The sequence below is a fragment of the Tenrec ecaudatus genome, chromosome 2 (assembly GCF_050624435.1).
Source record: "Tenrec ecaudatus isolate mTenEca1 chromosome 2, mTenEca1.hap1, whole genome shotgun sequence".
In the NCBI taxonomy this organism is placed as follows: Eukaryota; Metazoa; Chordata; class Mammalia; order Afrosoricida; family Tenrecidae; genus Tenrec; species Tenrec ecaudatus.
The window spans coordinates 38,289,582-38,310,485 of record NC_134531.1 but is presented as its reverse complement, the minus strand read 5'-3'; the positions used below and the strand labels follow the sequence as shown (position 1 = coordinate 38,310,485).

Here is a 20,904-nt window from a genome sequence, read left to right as displayed (position 1 = left end):
ATTATAGAACTATATATATTGTTGTTATCTGCCATCAAATAGACTCAGACTCATAAGAACCCCACTTGACAGAGTGGAACCTCCTGGATGACCATCTTCAAGAGTATAGATTGCCAGGTCTTTTCTTCCACAGCGTAACTGTTGGGTTTGAACCACCAACCTTTCAGTTAACAGCTGAGTGCTTAACCATTTCACCACCAGGGTTGTTCCTCTGTGTCTCTATGTGGATATATACACATATTCATCTAAATATATATATTCACAAATGTGTCCTGCCTTACCAGTCACCAAGTCTGATAGGGCCAGTTTTTCTGCATTGCTATATATGAAAACCAATCAAGGTCAAAGAGCATTTCCTGCGAACAATAGCTATTCTTTTGATTAAAAAAAATAATGCTATTGAAGAGAGAGGTGAAAAAGAATGTGACCTTGCTGGATCCACAGATGCCACTCTCTCCCTGTTTGACTTGACTGTCTCCCAGTGTCTGGCCCAGTACGGAGGTACTTTGTGGCCAACTGCAGAGTCCCATTTACAGGGGCTGTGAATCAGCAGGATCCAAAATGGGCCGTGTTAATGGAGCAAAAGTAGTCCTGGTGGGGCTTAGAAGACAGGATAGAGACAGGAGCGGAAAGCATTAGGTCTTTGAGCTAAAGGGGGGGGGGGAGGGAGTGGTGGTTGTGTAATTATGTAAGAAAAGCCCCACATAGGAGAGCGCAAACACATAGGAGAGCTCGCACATGCCGAGTTGCTGTGGAAGCACATTCCAGGAAAATCTTAAGAGATTACTTTAATAATAAACCATGCATTCTTCAGCAAGCCATCACGGGATTAACCACCCCTTTCCTAGACTGGGTGCACAGTCCTCAGGGTTTGGTTTGCTTTTGCATCGTTTTGTTTTTCCTTCTCCCTCTGGGGCAGGTTTTGGGCAAGGGGACATGGTGTGGCAAGAGGGCAGGGGACATGGTGTGGCAAGGACCCTCAGTCTTCAAAGGCCGCAGCACCTCACTTTTCCAAATACTCATTTCAGTGCGATAAGAAATGCCTCCCTATCCTCAAGGTTAGTCTCTGGGTGGGCTTGCCAAGTGCTCAGCTTTGAGTTTATTCTTCAGCTGCAAGGATGTTTCTTTGAAACCTACCAGGAAGTGAGCAACTTAGATGTGGCAGCAGACAATGTGCTGCTAGGGACAAGAACAGTTCAATGTTCTCTCTCTCTTTCTCTCTCTCCTGAAAGACTGCCAGAAGCAGTATCACAGTATCAGCATATTGCTACTCTTAACATTTCTGTGTAAAATGACAGAGATGTCAAGTTCAGGCTGGACGCTGGACATCTGCGCCTACTGCCCATAAATGAAATGATTCCCAACCCCCTTCTTTTCTTGAAACTATAGCTTATTGCAGATGAAATCACTTTCTTCCTCTGGCTTCTTAGACAAATCCCTTCCATTTGGTGGGGTAGGATAAACAGAAGTTAACACTTCTTGGTAAGCATTTCTCGGCTTTTTTTTTTTTAAGAATAGGTTAGTGTGTTTTAATTTCTTAGCTGAAAAAATGTTACCCATTGAGGTTAGAAGACAGACTCACTTCTTTTGAATTGTCAGAGCCTGTATTTGCCTGAAGTAAGTTACTATCCTCCTCCAACCCCACCCCCTCCTAACTACTAAACATTTAGAAATGAAACCATCAGTCTGGACGTTGAGATTTTAGAAATAAAAGCATCCAATGCCCCCACTAAACTCTGCTGACTTTAAAGTTCTCAGCATAAATGGTATAAATCCCACCCTAGGATGAAAATGGGTATGGCTCCTGTCATCCACTCAAAGTCTTTTAAATCATAGCAGATTATCTTACAGGAATATTGAAAAGTATGGACAATTCCATACTACTCCCCCGTGCGCCCCCTCCCCCTTTTACTATCACATTCCAGGGGTGAGGAGAAGATATGCAGAAGAGAAACAGTAGGAGGTAAGGCCAGAGAGACGCCTACTCTCCCCCCAGCTCAGGGAGCGCACAGCCTAATAAATGGGCAGCTGTGCCCTCCTGGTTGGCTTAGAACACTGAGACCATCCCTGGCGTCCTGGCCTTATCTGAAACCCCAGCGTCCAGAGGAGAAATGCAAACCCACCGTGTAGCTTAGTCAATGAAACCGACAACCCTCCCAAGCCTCCGCACAATTGGGCATTTTCATAATTAGTCCACCCTGCCTCACAGCCGAAGGGAAAAAGGAAAAAGAAGGAGGAAGAGAGACATGGCTTTCACAATAGTTCCCCGATTCTTAAAAAGTAACAGAGCTGTTGTGGATGTTTTGTCATTGCGCCGGGTTTAAAAATAGGATGGCAATGAATTCCCAGAGTCTTCGTGTTCATTAGATCTGCCCTCTTCTGTCCAGCACTGTGTCGTTATTTTGAAAGGATGTCTTTTCTCACCGCTCCCGTTTCCTTCTGATAGCTTTACGGAACATGCCTAGGGAATGTGTGGAGAGAAACTCACAGTAAGTGTGCATAAGCAGCCCTGGCGAGGGTCACTGGTCTTTAATTTTTGTTTATATCCGCTGAATCCCTTATTTAGATCAGTTCCACCGAAGAGGGCAGTTTTCGTTTAGATCGATTTCATAGAGGGGGTATTGTTTTTCTCTGTGTATATACAGAATCCTATCTCATCTATAAATGCCGTGGGCTTTACATAGACACACATTGACTCCTTACCCACTTAGGAGCATCCCCGTCTGATCTGAAAGGGAAGGGCATGCCTTGCAAGGGGGGCGCCGCCCTTTAAACCTGAGAAGCAGCCCATCTGAGCTGGGTCCCGAACCCCCCCTCCCCCCCCCCCCCCGCCCCAGTCCCCCAGGCAGGCCGGGATTCAAGGCAGGCCTTTGTTCCAGGGCCCCCAGGGGCTAGGTGGACGCCTTGTGCCACATCACTCGGAGTGGCCATCCCGGGAACGGATTTGTGAAACGAAGCTCAGCGGATCCCACCCCTTTCCTCCGGAGTTTCCCTTTCCTGTCCCGATTTGCACCACCCCCTCCCCCCACCCCCCGGCACCCAGCCGAGTCTTTTTCTGTCGCCCGCGCCCGCACCCCCTCCGCCCCCGGCTGCTGCTTCCTCCCCGGGGCTCGCGGGCCCGGCGACCGCCCCCAGCTGGCGGGGCTCGGCGGAGCGGCCGCGCGCCGGGGGCTGGCCCCGCGAGTTAATCAACAGTTAAGTTTGGAAGAGTCGGCGGACACGTTGAGGGGGAGTGACCGAGCGCGGCGAGCAAAAACATCCCGGCGCATTCCTGGGGAGGCCGCGGCTGCCAGCCTCTGATTGGAACCACAGCCCGCGCGGCTCCCAGGCGCCCGGCCCGGCGGGGACTCACACGGGCGGCCGCGGCGGCGACGCGGGGGGAGCGCGCTGCAGCCGGAGGCTCCGGGCCGCGAAGTCATGGTCGCGGTGCCGCGGCGCTAGCCAGCCCGTGAGTAGCTTAGGACGCCCTCCGCCTGGCTCCATGTTTGGAGACCTCGCCCCTGCCCTCCTCGCCTCCCCTCCCTCGCCTATTTCCAGCGTTGGGGTGCAGACCTTGGGCAGTGGGGGACCCTAGTAGCTAAGGGACGGTGCATTTAGGGGTGGCGGGGAGGTGGGGGAGGCGCGGTTTGGTGACCTGACAACTGAGGAATGCTTGTCCGGGGTGCATTTTACCCCGGGGGGTGGGGGTGGGGGGCGTCTGGGTCCAGATGGAGAGTTGACATGTCACCAGCCCCTCCGCGCGTGCGCGCGCCTGGGTGTGCGCGCGTGTTAGGATCCGTGGGCTACTTTCAAGGCGCTGCCACCCACCCTCCAGGGAAGGCTGCTGAGCGCCAACTGAACTCCCTCCCGCAGGGTGTTTCTGGCCGCCGCTGCCGGCCGACATAGGCGGGGGACCCTGGTGTGTGCCCACCCAGGGAAGCCCTTTCCCGGTGACGGACAACGTAGGGCATCAACGTGCACGGTGTCATCCGCTGGCATTCCGAAGAAACTCTCTGCCCCGGGGACTGAACAAACTTGTTTTAAATCCCCGGAGCAGGTAGAGTTTAAACCCGGCGCCTGGCCCCACGCCGTGAGCTGGTTGGGAAGTAAAAGAATTCAAGAAATGGACGGGGAAGGGGGAGGAGGATGGGGGTGGGGGTGCGGGCAGAGGGACTAGAAAATGAATGGGTTAAAACCGAGGCGCCCCAGTAACATAGCGGCTCTCCTAGCATAATGCTGACTGTGTTATTTGCCTCTGCCGGGTGCCCCCCCCCCCCCCCCGCCGTCCCCTGTGACTTAATTCCCAGCCTGGAATTTCGGGTCCTTGACTGCAGCAGGGAGCTGTTGGAATCCAAAGGGAAATTTAACTGGGTTAAAACCCTTTAAACCATCGGTTCTCAACCTGTGGTTCGCGACCCCGTTGGGGGCTGTCGAACGACCCTTTCACATGGGTCACTTGATTTATACCAGTGATGACAGTGACGAAGTAGCAACGAAAAGAACTTTATGGTTGGGGGTCACCACCACAGGAGAAACTGTATGAAAGGGTCGCAGCGTGAGGAAGGCGGAGAACCACTGCTTTAAACATTCTGGATGCTATCTCCACTTCACCACCACCCCCCACTCTCCTCTCCGGCCCAAACCTTTTCCTTTTGCCTTTTATTTTGTGTTTGGAAGGAAAGAGCCACTCTTGTAAAACGAGAAGAGCAGAAACAAGCTTCCAGACACATGGAAAGACTTAAAAATTATGGAGGGGCGACTTCATGAATAGTAAATGTTGCTATTACACTATAAAGTGACTTAATGAAAAAACGTCTGGCCCTTAATCAGGCCAAGGGAAGGGGCAGGGGGAGGTTGGAGGAGGAGGTAAGGCATGACTAACTCTGAAGTCATGGCGAGGAGAGGAGGCAGCCGCAGAAACACCTTGGAGACATCAGACAGGTCCCTTGGAAGGATTTGATAGATGATATCGTGGATCTCTCTTACCATCTCCAGTTGGTCCCCAGCCATGGGCTCTTGGGATGGAGAAATATGTAGGGCTGAGAAATACTGTCATTCCCAAATGCTTGTCTGTAACTCTTCCTTTGCCAGGCTTGCTTCTCTAAAGCAGCCGAATCTTGATTAGGCAGTTCTTTTCGCTCCAAGTCCTGACTCCCCTCCCGTGGCCTCCATGGCATTCGCGCTGCAAGGAGGCTGGTTGCTTTGTGGGGCCAGCAGCGTTTGCGATTTGAGTTCCTTCTCTAATCTGTGGCGAAGGCTCTTTTGGGTGGCGGGCTGGGTAGATGCTCTTGTAAAGTACAGTCAAGTGGCTCCCACTCGGAATGACCCAGAAGTACAATAGAAAGAAGCATGTGGGGTCCTGCACCATCCTTGACATGGTTGCTGTGTTTAAGCCCAACAGCACACGTCATGTGAGGAGACTGCAGTGTAGAAAGTCTAGAAAGAGGATGAAGGAGACCTGGTAGGCTTCACCTGCCTGCGCCTATTTCTGGGGCAGATTCCTTTCGTGACTTTCTTCCTTAAACAGACTGGATTCTTTTTTCCATTCTCGGTATTGTAACTTCCTCTTTCACTTCCCTGCTCTCTTCCTTATCCCCATGACTGCCCCAGAAACAAATTGCTAACCTAGATTTCAAAGTCTGATCAGAAAGCGTATACGGCAGGAGGATGTGCACACGTTGCTTGCTGGTGGCTTCTGCACAGATGATGGTCAACTCTGGATACAGAGGAAAGAAGGAAGCCACCAAAAGCACTTGTTGCAAGACTGGTTCAGTGCAGGGAAGTTTGTAGTGCTACTCAAGGTTTTCTAGAGTTTTAGATTAAGCCAGAAGTCCACATTCCTATGCATTTGACTTATGAGTTGTTACCAAGATCCAAAGGTGAATAGCCTTCAGCCCCTTTGTTCTGGTTAGAGGCAATTGCTCTTAGGACTTACTAGCATGAAGGTGGTACAGGAACTTCTGGAAGCTTGCTGACCAGCCAGTGGGGGGTGAGGGTGGGGTGATTTTATCGGCCTGCTTGGCCATACATCAATTACCTGAAGACTAAGAGAACAAGAAAACACTCCGTGCCAAGCGATTCTGGCTGGCAGGGAACTTTGGGAGGCTGTGGGCTGTTTGTTGGTGCAATGAGTGCATACTGTATCACCTCTCCCACCCTCACATGGCCCTAAGCTGAAACTCGGCGTCATCTTGAAGGGCTTCTGTGATTCTCTTCTTTAGTCTCTCTTCACTGGGGCATTTGGTTATTGCTTTGCTTAGAGACGAAGCTAAGAGGCTGAAATTCTTGAGAAGGCTGCAGAGGATGGTGTGTAGCTGCCTAATGGCCACGGGACAGACCTCTCCGGCGGGAAAGGCTTGCAAGCCCACTGACTGGGGAGGCTTAGGTGACTGATGGAGCACATAAGGCTTCCCCCCTTCAAACAGCCCCAGAATGGAAACCAGATTGGCAATCTGAAACACCTGAGGAACAGGATGTGGTATTTTAGCATGCTCTGTGGAGCGGCTATGTAATTCTAAAGTTGAAGTCCTGCCACCGAATTGCCCAGAGGTAGGCCAAGTCATATTTGGGTGAAATAGCTTTTGCATCAGATACGTGTGCTTAAAGCTCCTTGCTGCTGGGTCGATTCCAACTCCTACCCACTGAGCGGGACAGAGGAGAACTACCTCCAGAGGGGTTGCAAGGCTGTAAGACTTTAGGACAGCCAACTGTCCCTCTCCTGCCCACGGAGCTAGCTGCTGGTGGGGTCAAACTGTCCATTAGTTGAGTGTTTCACAGTGATGCCACCTGGAGTCCTTATGTGTGTTTTGGGAAACCTAACTTATGGTAACATGTCCTGACTGTTCAATTAATACTGTAGTGCGAATCACAAGGAGACCCAGTCCCCAAAGCTTTTCTGTTAAATATATCTATATAAAATGACTTGCTGATGAATGGTGTTGTGTATGGCCACAGAGGGCCAGCGTTTCCATGCTACCTTCAGTCTCCCACCTACCACGAGTAGTAGAGCCCATACGTTCTGGAGCCCCACCCAAAAGACCTCAAACTCACTGCCATCGACTCACTTCTGACTCACAATGACCTGATACAACAGGATAGAACTGTTCCTGTGAGTTGCTGAGACTGGAACTCTTCACCAAAGTAGAAAGCTTCATCCTTCTCCCTGAGTCTTACTACATAAGTTCAAATCCCATCTTCACCACTTCTGGTCACCTGACCTTGGACAAGTTTACTAGACTCTGCCCTTCAGCTTTCTTATCTGGGGACGATAGCAGTAGCTACTGGCAGGTGATGAAAGATGAGATGTGCATCTAATAGGCTTCGAATACCTGACTTGTAAATTTATGTTTTGGTTTGGGGGAACACTTTTTGTTGTTTGTTTTTTGTTTCTGCCTTGGAGAACTGCATCTGTGACGTCTCAGAGCAAATGGATAATTTCTTTTTCAAAATTGGACACCACTTGCCTACCCGAAATAATGTTACTCATTCAAGCATTTCCTAGGAACGCTGTTGCTATCACTGCCTGTGCTCAAGCCCGGACAGAGAGTTACCTCTGTTCCTGGCAAGAAATCTGCCTTTTGGTTTGACCAAGTTGACCTTCTAAAGGCAAAGCCTTGAACTGAGGTACTAGGCTAGAAATAACAATGTTCAGCGTGAGTGTGGTCCATACCATCCTGGCCCACATAGCTGGGGCAGGTTGCCATGGTTACTCCCTTTCCAAAACCTTCCTCCTATCCTGGGAGGACACTTGCCTCTCCTGGGTAGGGCTGCTAACCACAAGGTCCATTCAAACCCACCAGCCAACTCTGAGAAAAGATGAGACTGTCTGCTTCCATAAAGATTTACAGTCTGGAAAACTCTGTGAGTCAGAAAGGACTTGATGGTGGTGGGTTTGGAGGAAGCCTTGGTGGTCAAATGGTCAAGAACTCTGGTGCTGACCCAAAGGGCAGTGGTTTGAGCCCACCAGCCACTTCTCTCATGAAGATTACAGCCTATAGAACTCAGTTCTGCTCTATCCTAACAGGACATTATGAGTCAGAATGGCCTTCCACATACACCACCACCACCGCCACCAGCAGCTTTCTAAGACCTGTGACCTTTGACTACCTGAAACACGCTGGGTGAATGCAGATTTAGAAGTCCAGGTAGCCACCGAGTGAAGGAAGTGGGTCAAGTAGCAAGTCGCAAACCTAGAAAGCTGAGTTTGGAACATTCTCCAGCTGGAAGAAATTTGAGTGGTGCATATATGGTGTAACATTTGGGGTAACATGTTATCCAGTTCTCCCTAGCAATCCGAAACAAACTGGTGTCTTTGTAATAGATGAACTCCCAGCCTTTTCATTTAGCATATCAATTCAGTCTCTCAAGATGGGATACAGAGTTAGCTTGAGGTGTATAGCCTTGGAATAGTAGCGTGGATCAGAGTTTCGAAACCACCAGCCGTTCTGCGTAAGAAAGATGAGGTTTTCTATTCCCGTAAAGAGCTCTAGTTTCAGAAATCCACAAGGCTAGTTTTACTCTGCCCTGTAAGATGGCTGTGAGTCAGAATTGACTCAATGGTAGTGTGTTCCGTGCTTTCCTTTGGGCCTCCTCCTGCTGTAATAGTCAGCATTGGGCTGCGTAACCACAAAGTCAATAGTTCCAAACCATGAGCCGCACCTCAGGAGAAAGATGAGGCTTCCTACTCCTGTAAAGAGATGAGGATTTCTACTCCTATAAAGAGTTGTGGTCTTGGAAACCCACAGAGGCTGTTCGATGGGGTCCTACAGGGTCATCAACTCCATGGCAGTGGGAATTGAAAATGAGGAGGGGGAAAATAAAGTGCTGATACCAAGGGCTCAACTAGAAAGAAAATGTTTCCAAAATGATGATGGCAACATACATACAAATGTACTGGACATAATGGTTGTATGTGTGGATTGCTGTAAGAGCCCCCAGTAAAATGATTTTTAAAAAACAAGAGAGAGAGAATGAGAGAAATTCCTCTAAGGGAGTAGGTCTCAGCATTGACGCCAGGCCAGCCCCATCAGCATAACCTAGGAATTTATAAGCAGTGCAAATTCTTATTCCCCACCCGGCTACTACTGATCCCAACTGAGCTGCAGGGCTGAATCTTTATCTTACAAGGGCCCCTGACAAGATCAGGTTGTCCTCACTCCAAATAAAAGAAGAACTCAATTATCATCAAGTCCAGTCCTCCTCACAGCAAGCCTTTGTGTCACGGGTGGAATTACGTTGCATTTCCTTGGCTGAGACCTTCACAGAAGCAGCTCTGGTGGTGTCGTGCGTTATACATTGAGCTGCTAACCACAAGGTCCGTGGTTCAAACTCACTAGCTGCTCCTCAGGGAGAAAGATGAGGCTATCTACTCCAGTAAAGATCTAAGCTCTCAGAAACCCAATGGGACAGTTCTACTCCCTAAAAAATTTACAGCCTTCGGAAACTCACCGGGACAGTTCTCTCTCCTAGAGGATCACTGTGACTCAGGTTTGACTTGATGACAATGAGTCGTGAATAGTCGGGAATTTCCCACATGACCTTGGAGTAATCTTATGGAGAAAAAAAAATAAAGAAAAAAAGGCCAAGTATTTGAATTCCTACCAAACCCAACTTGCTGTTGAGTCAATGCTGACTCATAGAAAGCCTATAGGAGAGGGTAGAACTGCCCCTGTGAGTTTCCATGACTAACTTTTCCAGAGTAGAAAGCCTCATCTTTCTCCCTTTCAGAGGCTGGTGGTTTTGAACTGCGGCCCCTGAGGTTTGCAGCCCAACTCATTACCACTACCCCCAATGTGCTCCTTTCTGAATCCCTACACTCATGAAAGAGTAAAGCAAGCTCATTTAAACACAGTTCAGTTCTTATAGATTTTTTTGAAGAAACACATTGACTTCAGACGTTTCCCCAACTAGACCATGATTCCAAATTTCACTCTTTTTTTAATTTAATTTAAATTTTTTTTAATTCCACTTTCTTGATTCTAGAAACTCTGGTACAGTCCATGGTTAATGCTTTCCTTCCAAAGCCCTGCCCCACTGCTGGTGTTTCTAAAGAACATAATCAATTTTCATTCATTAATTAGGAGAATATGTCAGTTGTTTCTTTTTAAAATAAAATTCTAGTAAACTAGATCTGGTTTAAAACTGGCTAAAGCTAGTTTTCTTTTTTATTTATGTGAAACACAGTGCAGGTGAAGTTGGTAAATAGTTTCACTGTGTTTTGATGGAGCTCTATGGCTTGAAAGCGCTGTTCCAATCATCCCATTTGACTTTCACCTCAGAAGTTGTCCCTGGAAAGGGCTTCTTTTCTTATCCGCCATAGGATACCTGCTGCCTGAGGTCAGGCCACAAGGAGAGGCAGCCTAAACGAAGTTGGGATCGTTGTGATGCAAATCATGGTGTTTATCTGAATGTTAGCTGTGTGCCTGGCTCTGGACTGCTAATCACAAGGCTGGCAATTCGAACCCACTATGGACTCCTCAGCAGAAAGATGAGACTATCCTGCACCTGTAGAGGTACAGCCCCCCAAGCCCTGTGTAGATCCTGGAAGCCCAGTGACTGGACACCTCACAGAAAGTCATCATCACGGGAGACAGAACCTAGCAACTGCGCCGTTTCCCGCACATGTGACTCAATGCCTCAGACTGGGCTTAGGCAGAGAAAGGTACTTACAGTTCAGAATGAAAAATGCAGGCGGACAATCTAGAAGTTCTTGTTATGAGCTGTCAAGTCAGTCCCGACTCACAGCAGACCCGATGGACCACAGGACAGAACACAGCTTGGCCCTTCGACATCCTCACAATTGTTCTTACGTTTGAGCTCCTTGAGGTAGCCGCCATGCCCGTCCGTCTCGTCTTGAGTCTTCCTCTTCAACATTACCAACTGGACCTTCACTGCCCTTCAACGTTACCAACTGGACCTCCTTTCTCGGTGACGGATCTCTCCTGCAAACGGGTCCAAAGGATGGGCGAGGAAGCTTCAGCATCCTTGATTGTAAGAAATCTTCTGGCTGCACTACTTCCAAGACCGTATCTGTTCGTCTCGCAGCCCACAGTACTTTCAGTATTCTTCCCCAGAACCATAGCTCAAAGGCATCGATTTTTCCTCGGTCTTCCTTATTCAAGGGCGCATCTCAGAAAGAGAAATCCATAGAAGGGGTCCTCCAAGTTAGGGGTCAGGAGCTTGGGTTCAGAACGACGTACAACTGCCATTCAAGACAAGACACGGCACACCTGAGCTTAATTCCCCCTGTTGGTCTTAATTCCCCGCTGTTGGTAACAGGTCACTTTGAAATGAAGGGGATGGGAGCGGACACACACCTACCCACAGAGACTTACTTTGTCGCTTCGGGTTCAGAAATAAGCCTGCGCTAGAAGGATGCTTCTCAGTGACTTGACTCAGTTATGTTCTTTGAGGAATGGCCTTGTTCGTGTTGTTTGTCAGTTGTAGACCAGCTGAAGCCCCAAGGCAAACACATCTCAAACGGAAAATCTTTTGACTCTTCTTCTGTATTTACCTTGAGATCATGAAATGAGCAGCAGAGCATGGCAGCGATTTGTAAACCAGCACCGGCCCGCGAATGTTACCTCTTAAGTTAATGCTTTCAATCACATCTGGGCAGGACGGTTTTCTCCTGAAGCCTAGAGTTAATTGCCCATGCCCGAAGAACTGGAAGGTAAAGAATAACTTCTTTCCTAATTGTGTCCACATTGGACCCAGCTGCGCCCCTGGTTCTAAGCAGTTCATCCCGATGATCTCACTTACTTTTTTTTCTTTAAGGCTCTTATTAGGGGCCAAGACCCTGCTCTAATCTTCTATAGTATGTAATGCAGATGCTAAAGTGCTTTTAGGGTACCATTCAGTGAAGCAGAAATGAGCCAAATGTGTTTGAACATTTGTCAGAAGGCGGTCATGGCTGTGCGAAGAACATTGGACCGGTGTGGGCTTTGGGGTGCATTGTTTACTTCCAGGGGGAACTGTGTTGTTGACTCCTAGGTCAGAGGGGAAGAAGCCACAAGGGTCATATGTAGGAGATGATCGAATATTTGTCCTTCAAAGGAAGTTTCAGTTACTCGTTAGCTGCATCGGTGTTTGGGGTTTTGTTATCCCACGGGGAGTCAGCTGGGTGTGCTTTTCCCCTTGTTTGCCTTTTATCTCAAAATCAAACATCTCAGAACCAAACAAATAGGCAGGTTCCTCCATTTGGACCTAGTTGGTAATGAGGCAGCTCGTTGGGATGTCTGCCTTGGCCAAGGCCCAACTGCTGCTGGTCGAGGCCTTACCAGAACCAGGCAGGTGCTCCAAGTGAAAGGGTAGTGGATTTTACCCATCGGCAAGCTGTTTTCCCAAGGGCACCTGGATGAAATGATGCTTCATTGCCTGGTAACTTGTTCTTCGAGAGTTCTGATGTGCCGAGCTAACGTTCTCAATGACATTTTAAATAAACAACAACCAACAACCAGCCTTACAGTAACCATCCAGGAAATAGCAGATCTGGCCCTTTGAGCTTCTGAGACAAAAATTCTCTGTGGAAGCAGACAGCCTCATCTTTCTCTCACAGAGCTGCCGGTGGGTTTGAATCGCTGGCCGGGTGGTCAGCAGCCCCATGCTTAACCCACAGCATCACCAGGGCTCCTGCAAAGTTGGTTTTAATGTACATCTGGATGCAAATACATACATGCTAGAGGACAGCAGAAATTTTACAAAGAAAATGATACCTTTATTGTACAGATAGTCCCCAACTTACAATGGGGTTCTGCCCACAGACCCCTTCATCGGTTGATGGTGACATGAGTTGAATACCTCACTTCTCCCCACTATTTATTTCCTTTTATTGTCAGTCTCTCTATAAATCCAATCACTATTTGTCTGGGGGATTCTAAACGCATTCCATGTAAACTTAACTCACACCTATCGAGTGGATTCAAACTCCTAGTGGCCCTGGAGGGCAGGATGGAACTGCCCTGTGCCACTGTCCCAAGATGGCAACTCTTTCTGGGAATAAGGTTTTTAAATGTAGTTTCCTTTACTGGACCGTGTGGGCCATAAAATAGTAGGGGAAATGGGTCCTTAACCTCTGTGGCCAGAATCGCATTCACTGGGACAGAGGGGAGAATCAAAGAGCAGCCAGGGGTCATTGTCAGCGTGGAGAACGGGAGAGAGGTCAGCGCAGACTTGTGGAAGCCAAACACCTTGAGTGGGATTTGAATGTCAGATAGGAATGCAGATAGGAGAGAGCGATTAAGGGCTCAGGAGACAACATGAGAAGACTTGATGTGTGCATCTGTCGATTCAGGGGAAGTGGAAAAGGCTAGTCTTTCTAGAGGAGACCTGGTAATCCACTCACGCTCACTCACTGCCATGGAGTTGATTCTGACTCATAGCAACCTTATAGGACAGAGTAGACCTGCCTGTGACTTTCCAAGACTCATTCTGTACGGGGCCAGCCAGCTTCATCTTCTGCCCACACAGGGGCAGGTGTTTTTGAACTTTAGCTAACTGTGATTAGCAGGCCAACTTTTAACCCACGACGCCCCCCCCCCAGGCTCATATCTGAATCTGCAGCCAGACGGTGAAGCTCTCTAACGCTCTGTTGAGCATGAGTGGTGGAATGGGGTACTGACACCTCATGGGAACCAGCCGGGTGGTCAGAAGTCGGACAAGGCACTACTGCAGCACAGTCAAAAGGTAGGTCAGTTACAACTTCAATTTTCAGAGGAACCCTTTTGAAAACTCTCAACAAAGATGTCACCCGACCAAGACTTTCTTCAAGGGTTTTAAATACCACAAAACCTTTGAAAGCCAGGACTCCGGTAAGGCAAAAAGCTGTCCAAGAAGCAAATATAAAATACTTTCCACCACAACAAATGATAGAAAATTGGTAAGACCGCACTGTGTCAAACACGTGAGACCCAGTAAAACAAGGTGGTCCCATTGGCTTCTGGCTTTCATCGGTTTCACTGTATGTTCAGGAATACCAAGGTTGGGTGTATGGAAACTATCAAAACCACTGTTATATGAGTGAGTTAATCATGAGATGTGAGGAACATGATACAAGGTGGTGTAGCTTTATGGGGAACAGGGATTTGCGATAGAGTTTGGGGCAGGACGGCTGGAACATAGTTAATTTTGTGAAGGGAATGGGGGTGAAAGAGGCATGAAAATAAAGAATACTTGTGGAAAATATATGGTCAGATGTATGCCAGATTCAGTAGACACGTGAACAGCCGAGGATGAGAGTCTTGTTAAACAACAGGCAGACTTTTTAGTGGTGTATCCACGTACAATTCCCTTCACAGTTAATGTCTAGCAATGCAAACATTCAGCTTAAAATCTGTACAAGAATTCTTCAGCAGAAACAGGGAACACAACCATGTTCTATTTGAGGATTTTGTCTCCTATGCCTCATACAAGCAATTCATGGTGAGGACTTCAAGGTGAGCACCACATCCCTGTCCTTAAAGAAGGTTGGTGTTACCCAAGTGCCGTCTACTGGGCCTCTTGTAACCAGTGAGTCGACTCTGACATAAGGTGGTCTCATATGTATCACAGTAGAAGGACGTAGGTTCCACAGAGGTTCTGGTGACCGGTCGGTTGGAAACCAGGCCTTTCTTCTGAGCCCCCTGGGAAGACTTGAACCTCCAACCTTCCAGATAGCAGCTGAGCATGTTAACTGCTTGCCCCATCCCCAAGCTCTTGTGACTCTGTGGTGCTCTTCAAATAAAACCATTTCAGGGTGTACGGAGGGGGTGAGGATGAGCCTGGCGGCATTTTATAATATTGCTTCATTTAAATCTGAGGCTTGCCTGAAGATGAGCTTTGATAGTTTGGCCTGATCTGAAAATGGCAGTATCGTACTCACAGAAGATCTGGTGTATAATAGGTGCCACAGAAACCCTTGGCTCCAGAATATAAGTGTGTGTCGCTCGAGGTGCTGTGCTTTTGCATGGACACAAAGCCTGCCACCTGGGCCTACTGTCTTTGTCTGGGCCTTCTGAAAATCATGCTGAGTTGGACCTTTTGATTTTAAGATAGCTTTCCAGAAAACACCACTGATATTCCCTGGCCTTGAAGCGCCAACCCTTTGGTTCATAGCCAAGCCTGTGAACAATTTGCAGGGCCCAGGATTCCCACTGGGCCTGGTGTACTGCAATTCTGCAGCCTGCACTGCCACGCAGGCGCTCTTCCAGATTGCGATATGGTCGCAGTGAGGCTCACCAGCGTTTGATGTAAACATTCCCCATCTAATTAGGGTTTTAAGTGAATGCCATCATGTTCAAGCTGTCAGTGGAAGAAGGGTATTAAGCTCTCAGTGCCAAACTTTGTATCATCCCTGACAAGAAAGCAGTTTATAGAGACCTCCTTGGAGTAGAACTCATCTTCCTTTTTCTTACTAAGCCTAATTGATGGCAATCAATTCCTCAGCCTTCATCAGAACAACTTCCTCCAAAACTCTTAGCGCCAGTTGTAACTATGACTTGCTTGTTCTCTCTCCCCGAGAGGCCCCAGAGAGTAGAGAACACGTCTATCTTGTCACTTTCCACACAGCATAATGCAATGCTTGGCACGTAGTAGATATTCAAGAAACAAGAACCAGATGGCCAGGTGAATGAGTGACTTAAGCTATTCTAACTGCAACATGAATAGTAATATATTATAGAGTGAGCCAAATAGGGAAGTTCAACTCACTGCCTTATGCTCGCATACTCGATTGGTATAAGTAAAGCAGGTCTGAAGATTTTATTTTTTAACATGAAGGTTATTTATAATGAGCAGGATCCATATGGTCTTCTAGTTTATATCTGCCCAGGGCCTGAGAAAGGCAGACCAGCTGTTACTGAAATTCTCCAGATGGTGTGGTCTTTTCAAGCCCTTGATTTAACTACCATCAATGGCGTATTCATGAGAACTCATTCATCTATCTGGCCCTATGGATGCAATCACCTGGGTAATAATATTTGTACTAGTGGGCAGTCTTCAACCTGGGATTTCAGCCAAGGACAACCTCTTAAACTCCTTCTGTTTCTGCTTTCTGAAGGGTCCACCGAACTGCTCATTAATTGATGAATAAATGTTGAGAAAATAGATGAGACCTTGGGATCAGCCCTGGATTATGAAGATTAACACTCTGACAGCCCCACTCCATCCTAAATCAGAGAGCCCTGTTTTTATGATTTGCCCACACAGCTGTGTGACCAGTAGATGTGTTTTCCATTAGGCTTTTTAAAATGCTAAAATTAGCTTGCCAACTCATGACCGCCTACACAGACCCCAATGGGTCCAAGAACCCTGGCTAGAAACCAGCCCCACACCGTACCCTACCAACTTCCCAAATCCCAGTGTGAAAGTTCATTTGAGGTTTCTAATCTAGTCACCATTGGATTCAGAACTTCCAGTGGAGGCTTTATACCGCCGAGCCATTGCCCAATAACTTTGGATAGGCAGGGATCCCTGGGCATCGCCAAGGTTGCTTGCTCTGCAAGGTTGGTGGTCTGAACACACCCAGAGGCACCTGGGAATGAAAGTCTGGTGATCTGACCCCCAGGGCCACAGTCTTCGACGTGAATGGAGCACTTGCACTGTACAACACGAAGAGTTACCACGTGGTGGTCATTGTACAACGAATTGTGTGATTGCTGAATTATATGTCAATAAAACTGTTGGAAAAAGAGAGAGAGTGTGTGTGTGTGTGTGTGTGTGTGTGTGCACGTGACCATAAGTGGGAAAGTCAGAATTGACTCTACAGCAACAGGTTTGGGGAGTTTGTGTGTGTGGGGGGGACGGGGGGGACCTTTGTGTGTGCATAGGGGTTGGGGTTGTTCGCGCCTTACTTTGGATATATACAGACTCGCTGAATGCTTATGGTCGGCAGGATGCTATGTGCTTCAGGTCATTTCTTTTTCTCTTTGAAGATTTTCTTAGCTGTTTATTTTCACTGGTTGAATGTGAGCGAATCTTAATGGGAATCTTTATCCCAAGTTAGATGATAGATTTACCAACGTTTTAAATCTTATTAAGGAGCTTGGTTACAGGCTGGACGGCTAACTTCAAGGTCTAATGTCCAACCAGCAGTCGCTCTGCGGGAGAAAGACGGCCTTTCCACCCCAGTGCAGAGTCAGTCTCAGAAGCTCCCCGGGGCAGTTCTACTCTGTCCTGTGACCACTGTGAGTGGGCACGGCCTTGCTGGCAGTGAGTCTTCTCACTGTTGTAGATGTAGCAGAGCAGCCTCTCCAGCGCAGGATGCATCAGGCTCCCTGGCCTGAGATTGCGGCTCAAAGGTTTATGACCAGGCATCAGCAGAGGAATAATTTCTTTTAGGAAAAGCACTACAGCATATTGGTGTTGAAAATCAAAACGAGGCAGAAAATGTCATGCAAAAAGAAAAAAAACAGCAATATGTCTTCATAGTTCTCTCCCAAGAAACCTATTAAAACCAAAATGCAAACCAAACACACTGCCCTCGAGTCGATGCCGACTCACAGTGACCCTGTAGGGGCAGGTAGCCCGTCTTGCTCCTGCGGAGCAGGTGGGTGGTGGTTTCGCAGGGCTGGCTTTCTGGTTAGCAGCCCACGCACGGCACCCTGTTTAATAAGGGAGACTGGAAGAGAGTATGCGGGTTATTTCAGAAACTTTAGGAACCGGATGCCCCATACAGTTCTGGTGCCACCCCAGAGTGACCAGGAAAACAAAGGAATCCATTGGGAATTGGCAAGTTATTACCAAGAGACTTAGTACTGTTTCACAGCCCTGGATTTGCCTTCTGCTCTATGTGTGGGACTGTTAACAACTGATGGCAGACTTTTTCAATGCATTGATTGAATGAGTATCATGTGTTCATTGAAAATTCACTTATAATTTCTCCTAAACTGAAAAAAAAAAAAGAGGAGAGAGACATAATGGCCTTGGACTTTTTAAAGCAAACCGCAATTCGTTTGTTAATTCGAAGTTTGAGGGTCACTTAGTACCATAACTTGGCAAGAAGGAGCCAGCCTTGCATCTAACATTTGAGATCGTTAGACCTTCACCTTTCAATGGAAAGGCTTTGTTCCTGAAAGATTAGCCAAGTATCTAAATGAAAGGGTTCCCCACCCCCGTCCCCCCAGTGTGGTCACTCAAAGTGGCATGTTTATGCAAATAGCCCATGTCACCCTTCCAACCTCATTGTTCTAAACCTCAGAGTCTTTAGTGCTGTCTAGACCAGTGCTTCTCAACCTTCCTCATGCCGCGACCCTTTTATACAGTGCCTCATGTTGTGGTGACCCCCAACCATCAAATTATTTTTGTTGCTTCTTCATAACTGTCATTTTGCTACTGTTATGAATTGGGCGACCCCTTTGAAAGGGTAGTTCGAACCCCCAAAAGGGTTGGGACCCACAGGTCGAGAACCAGTGGTCTAGACTAATTATATTGCTGTAACAGTTACCAGTTGCGTTTGAATTGATTTCAACTCATGGGGACCCTGTGTATGTCAGAGAACTGTGCACCATAGGACTTTCAGTGACTGGTTTGGGGGAAGTAGAATGCCAGACCTTTCTTCCAAGGCTCCTGAGTGAACTCAAACCTCTAACTTTCCAGTTACCAGTCAAGTGTGTTGAGCTATTTACACCACCACCATCACCCCCAAGACTCTGATATTTCTGTAAGTCCACTCATAAACAATTAACCTACCTTGGAGGCCTGATGGTGTAGTGGTTATATATTGGACTGCCTTCCATAAAGTCAGCAGTTCAAAACCAACAGCCACTCCTCAGGAGAAAGATGAGGCTTTCTACTCCCATAAAAAGCTACAGTCTCAGAAACCCAGAAGAGCACTTCTACTCTGCCCTCTAAGATCCTTGATTTGGAATCAACTTGAGGTTTGGGGGCTCTTTCCTTTGTACAACCCAGCACAGACCTGGGACTTTAGCCAGACTGACATATATATTATTTATGTATTGTTATTAACTTCTCTTCTATAAAGTATTTTCTCATTAATGCACATTCAGACCATCACTGGCGAACTAGCTTAATTCTTCCTGCCTGGAGCAAAGAGGTTAAGACCATACATGTAGCTGGTTTGACTTTCACGAGCTAGCTTAACTTCAGTGTTTCAATTGCCTCCTTATGAAATAACTTAAAATTTTTTTAAAATCGGCATGCCATTGAGTCAATGTGGACTCATAGCAACCTTCTAGGACAGGTTACAACTGATCCTGTGAGTTTCCAAGAACGGAACTCTTCACCAGGGTAGAAAACCCCATCTTTCTACTAGGGAGCGGCTGGCCTTGATCTGTTGACATTGCAGTTAGCAGCCCAATGCATAACCACTATGCCGCCAGCACTCCTCCCTATGAAACAGGGATGATAAAATGATTACATGACTTTTCAGTGGATTAAATGAGAGAATCTTAGTGTCGCATGGTGTGATCAGCATTTGGTAAATCAAACTTATTTAAGGAGCCTGATGGCACAATAGATTTGGCGGCTAACCCAAGGTCTGTGATTGAATGCGCCGTTCACTTGTGGGAGAAAGATTTCCAGCTTTGAAGACTCTGTGGGCCACTGCTACTGTGTTCTACAGAGTTGCTATTAGTTGGAATTGACTTGACTCTAACTTCAAAACATTTATAGTATTCCTTCATTGCCTCTAAGAAACCTCTCTAAACCCCCCTGACTCTGTGCTCCCAAACCGCTTTACTCGGCACTCTTGTTTTTCCCGCGCATTTTTCACCTGAGATCCCACAATATATTCTGCGTTCCTCTCTAAACTCTAAGGGAATCACTGCCATCAAGTTGATCCTGACTCCTGGGGCTTCTATAGGAGAGAGTAGAACTGCCCCTTGGGGTTTCTGAGACTTTAAATTTTCACAGGCACCGACAACTTCATCTAGCTCCCGTGGAGCATGGGGTAGATCCAAACCACTCACCTTGTAGTGACCAGTTCAATGTGTAACCCACTGAGGTGTAATCTAAGGCAGTGGTTCTCAACCTTCCTAATGCCGTGACCCTCTAATGCCTCATGTTGTGGTGACTCCCCCCACCCCAACCATAAAATAATTTTCATTGCTACTTCATAACTGTAATTTTGCTACTGTTATGAATTGGGCAACCGCTGTGAAAGGGTCATTTGACCCCCTAAAGGGGTCGCGACCCACAGGTTGAGAACCGCTGCTCTAAGGGAATAAAACTCAGAATTATTGAGTTGATTCTCCCGCAGAGCAGCTAGTGGTTTCAAACTGCTAACCTTGTGGTTAGTAGCCCAATGCTAACCCTTATGCCCAAACGTGACATATCCCCACCTCTAGAACAGTGCCTGGCACAGACTAGAGGCTCCTTTGAAATAAGCTGCTGGTGCTGGTCCCTGGCATTCAGCCTGAGTCCCTTGTCTCCGATCTCTCGAGCTAATGACTTTAAGAGCAAGGATCAATCAATCACCAGACACCATATGAGCTCAACAAGGCTGTCTTGCGGCTTTTTCGGTTGTCTAGTAATCATTAATTCAGAGCAAAATCTAGAGTCGCTAATGACTTATCATTTGTGTAGTTGCTCTGACCAGGCACAACCTTATATTACATTCTTTTCAGATGAGCTAGAGATGGCCTGTGGAGCCCTAGTGGAATACTGGCTATGCATTGGGTTGCTAACCGCAAGGTCAGAAGTTCAAACCTACCAGCCCACTTTTCAGGAGAAAGATGAGACTTTCTACTCCTGTAAAGAATTTCAGATCTGGAAACCTGCAGGGGCAGTTCAACGCCCCCCGGTAGGGTTGCCATGAGGTGGAATCGACTTCATAGCAATGAGGGAGGGAGCGAACGATGGCCTTGGTTCATCCCCTTAAGCCACGCGAGGAGAACATCCGGCCCACGCTCTGTAAAAGGTCCACGGGGTCAGCAATGCCAGCTAGTCCCCCAGCCCTCACCAAAGAGAAGCAGTTCAAAGGTGTGTTCATTA

General features: G+C 47.5%; 1 protein-coding gene across 3 annotated transcripts in view; it reads left to right on the top strand.

Moving 5' to 3' along the window:
- Positions 1-3,131: 3,131 nt before the first annotated feature.
- Positions 3,132-20,904, top strand: part of DAB2 (DAB adaptor protein 2) — a 68,043-nt gene continuing 50,270 nt past the window's right edge. Inside the window, exons 1-2 of one of the 3 annotated variants that reach the window (XM_075540965.1) lie at positions 3,134-3,448; positions 13,520-13,662. The gene's annotated coding sequence lies outside the window, so the exon portion shown is untranslated. Of the gene's footprint in view, positions 3,449-13,519; positions 13,663-20,904 lie in introns of all 3 variants that reach the window. The other 2 variants (XM_075540966.1, XM_075540964.1) reach the window with 2 other exon arrangements.